The sequence below is a fragment of the Coregonus clupeaformis genome, unplaced genomic scaffold, assembly GCF_020615455.1.
Source record: "Coregonus clupeaformis isolate EN_2021a unplaced genomic scaffold, ASM2061545v1 scaf0325, whole genome shotgun sequence".
Taxonomy (NCBI): Eukaryota; Metazoa; Chordata; class Actinopteri; order Salmoniformes; family Salmonidae; genus Coregonus; species Coregonus clupeaformis.
In genome coordinates, this window is record NW_025533780.1 from 36,420 (window position 1) to 41,029 (window position 4,610).

Below are 4,610 nucleotides of genomic sequence, written 5' to 3' on the forward strand. Positions count from 1 at the left end.
CCATACATACCCAGCATCTAGTTCAGGGGAGACATAAACTCTTATATCTCTGTTATATAGAACTATCTGGAAGGTTGTTGTTGATCTCTGTAGGGTGGTGTGGGGGGGTGGGAGCCTGTATTGTTACCTTTCCTAAAGACTGGTTTGTAGTGGCTGTAAGTCACTCTGGATAAGAGCGTCTGCTAAATGACGAAAATGTAAAATGTAGTGAAAGAGGTGAGGGGTGTGTGCTCATTGGTTGACTGGACAGAATCCACTGCGCTGGAGATGAATCCACTGTGCGACTGAGAGATGACTAAGCTATGGCCACCATTACTACTGTATTAGAGCCAGAGGCCCCGTGGGCTCTTTGGCTGATCTGGGATCGGTGTATATAAATCACAGCAGTGCTAGATTTTAATGTAGCATGGTGAGTCAGGAACACTGTCTGCCAAGCACATGGGGGAGGGGGATGTGTAATATGTTAAAACCCCATAGAAATAATATATCCCATGTAATTTATCTGATGAATTTTTTTAATGATAAATACATGAAAAACAAGCTAGTGTTAGAGGGTGCTTCTCGACAAAGATAATTTCATGGCATGAGCTATTTAATGTGGTTAGTGTGAGCACTGCAGAGGTGCATGGTCAGCTTTCTCTGCATAGAGGACATATTGCGAATAATATGTACACAATATATATTTAATGCCAATTGTTCTACTGCTAACACTTTTCAAAAGAATGACTGGTATCTGGACATTTTAATTACTTTTTTTAAGTGTTGTGCTGCATAATATCTAAACTATTGCAGTAACATCTAGTCTGGTATAGTAGTGAAGCTACTTTCATTGATGTGGTGACATTGGACTGTCTGCTTCATGAAGATGTCTCTTTTTGTTTTATCCTACTGTTAGAAGTCTGTGTAGGCTTGCTCATCTCCTAGCGTTTCAAGTTCAAGTCAGCACACACTTTTTAAGACGTCAATATTGCCTTTGTTTTAGTTTTTACATTCATAGGAATTGTTGTTTGTGATATGTGTCCCCAAAAATATATATATATAATTACTTTGTAAAGAAATTGACGAAATACATGCTAAATAAAGATAATGTTTTTCATAGCCATTTTATTGGCCTGTGATTAGGGAAAGGAACACTGGCACTGCCTCGCTCCAACCAAGGTGCATGAATTGAGGAGGAAACTGAAGTGAAGAGGAAATTCAGCTACTGGAGAACAGAGGAAGTTGAAAAAAGTGATGTCATCGGAAGTGTTCTAGATGTGGAAGACGATGTTGTATGCATGTTTACTGGAGTGTGTTTCTCAGTATGCACCGGCAGCAGTAGCAGGCCTCTGTCCGTCTCGCGCTCTACTCTGTCCTCCTCCCATTCTGATTTGGTGAAAGCCCATGTCTGACCAGGGCAGTTGTGACAGCCAGGCCGTGTGCAGCACCACTGTTCAGCCTCACCGGTCACCTGTTGTTAATATCGCTCCCTAATCCACCCTGTACAATGTCAGTAGTTCAAAAGGGTGCTGTTAGTATTCTTGTCGACTTCAATTAGCGTGACATTCTTAGGGATTGTGCGATCTCATTTCAGCCCTCATCTAAAATACAGAGGCCCTTTCAGCCCTCATCTAAAATAAAGAGGGATTTTAGGCTGTCACTGCAAGTGACACAATCATGAAACACATATGAGGTAGCTGATATATAATGAAAGAAGATGGACATGTTTCTTTTTTTGTAACCCTCTAGATTTTTATTGATGCCTCACCTCCTGCCTAATTATATAAACATCAGGTATAAACAGAACAACACCACAATCCAAAAAATCTCCACACGTTATTACGATTAGATGTTACCCATTGCTGCAGGACATTGTAAAAACAGCTACTCTTAATGAATCCTCAGTGTTGCCATCCTAAAAACATCCCATTCTTTAAACTTAGGACCTTTCCATGAGAGTAGGAATATGTCTGCAGTAGCATCATTCCCACCACACAACAGCATAGAAAAATGTACAAATATTGAGCGCTGACATTGACTAAATGTGTTTTATTGATTGTTTAAAGGTCCAATGCAGCTGTTATCGCGACAACTCATTTCTGGTTAACAATAGAGTACCTTACTGTGATTTCAATTAAAATGGTCAAAAAGAAGCAAAAATAGCTTCTTAGCAAAGCGCAATTTCTCAAGCAAGAATTTTGCTAGACTGTCTGGGAGTGGTCTGAGTAGGGAGGGGAGAACTGAACACTAGCTGTTATTGGCAGAGTGTGTTGGAACTCTCTTAATTGTCTATTAACTAATTTTATGGCCTGGTGATGACACCAGGCAGGTCAAAACTCCCTCCAACCTAAACAGGCTGATATTTCAGGCGATCTTTTCAAACAGCTCTTACACTGAAAGGGCATTATCATTTTCACCATTTCACAGTATTATTCCAACCTCAGTGTGGAAATATATATATATGTGTGTATATACAGTATATAGAAACCAGGAAAATCACGTTTTTGACTGTACTGGACCTTTAAAGAATTTGGCGGGAACAATATAAAATCACTCATTGTGACAATTTAAGCTGCACTTCAATTATCCATTAAAAAAAATTGTACTTTTTTTGTGTGTGTGTTTCTTAAATAAGTATGTGATGAACAACAGTTTTGCTCTCAATGCTTGTAAAACAATTTTCTAAAATATGTAAGTGCAATAACTTACTGTACTATAGTAACTCACACAGAATATATATGAGAACATGAACACAACAAGTAAAAGTATACCATCATTATTTAAAAAGCCGTACAATATAGCTTAAAGCCTCAAAACCTTTGGGAAATATTTGGAAACTCAATAAACCAAGAACACCCACCTCCTTCAAAATAAATCACTCAAATAGCAACCCACAAGTATCTCACAAAGATAAAGCAATACTTTACATCAAATTTGTAACATTTCAAGGGTCTTTGTAAATTACTGTAAATCAGTCCAATTGACATTTACATGTTTTTACATGCACACACAACACACAGTTTTATATTATAATAAGTATTTACTTATTTTATTGCCCTGCTTCAGTAGTATTAGAAATTATAGGGGTGGTGTGAAAGGTGACATCATCACCGAGGACAGACTGGGACCCCCTGCAGGCTACAACAGGATGAGCTGATATACAAAGCCGTTTCGCAAATACTTAAATTCTGCATATCTGATCAGTTAAGGCCTAAGGTCTAAGGCAAGCTGTGCCTCGATTGGGGTAGATGAGAAAGAGAATACAGTATTTACATATTAACCTGTAATTCATCCAAGAAAGCTTCATAAGGGATTGTACGTTTCTGCAGTCTGTAACACTGAGCTTTCGGTTTTGTCCTTTTCAATCAATAGAGAACTGCAGATAACAGAAAATGTCTATAAATAAAGAAATTAAAATGTTTGCAAAAACATGACGAAAACGGTAAACAAATCAACTCCGTGTCGACCTGAGCTTCATGTGTGTTTGAGCTCAGAGAAGCACCCAACCCAGCACTGTAAACCCCCAGAGACAGCTATAGGCCAACCTGGAGCACAGGGCCACAGGCGGCTCTGTCTGTTCTGTCACAGAATCCCAGAAAGAATCCCCTGTCCACAGATGTCCCAGTGTTAATTAAAAGGCTGCAGCCTGGCTATGCGGCTGTGTATGGCCTTAGTGCCGGAGGGGCCAGGCATTCGGCCAGAGGAGTGAGAGGGGAGAGATACCCAGTGCAGTGTGGGGGCTTCTTTGAAAGCTGAGCCATGACAGCTGAGGCGAAGCATGTGCGAGGCATGTTTGTTTTTGCATTTATCCCCTGAGTGCAGCTGTGTGCACTGTCCTTTCCCAGAACACCGGAACGCCTGCGGCCCGTTCGCACTCCCTAGCAACCCCTTAGAACGGCCTATGAGAGCACCGGGCCCCATCTCCAAATCTCAGAGGAGCACCTCCAAACACTGAGAGACAAGCCATGTTGTCAGCAGCATGTCCATGCATTAGGCTTGAACTGCCATGTAAAACTGGATCCAATCTGAGTCGTCATTTGGAAAGGGTTTCTGACCCACTGTTTCAAGACGCTGACAGTTCATCCTGGATCATACATAACACTATATCCTAGCAGAGCTACCTAGTGAAAGGGGAAATAATGTGGCTTATGTTAGGGAATTGCAGATGGATTCTCCTCTTATGGTGCAGGGGGTATCATATTTGGCTTAAAATCTATGAGACCTTTTGTTTTGACTTGATCCAAATGGGACCTTGGAAAAACAGAAAGCCCATAATGCATAACATGATGGAACACGTCTACTATTTCTGTCACCTCCGCAAATCGTGACATGGAGCCATCGAATGCACGGATGCCAGTTTGCCCCCCACATTGTTCCATGTCCACACTGAGGCACAGGGACGGGGGATCCGGTTGTTGCCAGGGGGGCTATGAGGGGAGGGACGGGGGGGATCTGTTTGTTGCCGGGGGGGGCTAGGAGGGGAGGGACGGGGGATCCGGTTGTTGCCAGGGGGGCTATGAGGGGAGGGACGGGGGATCCGGTTGTTGCCAGGGGGGCTATGAGGGGAGGGACGGGGGGGATCTGTTTGTTGCCGGGGGGGGCTAGGAGGGGAGGGACGGGAGGGACGGGGG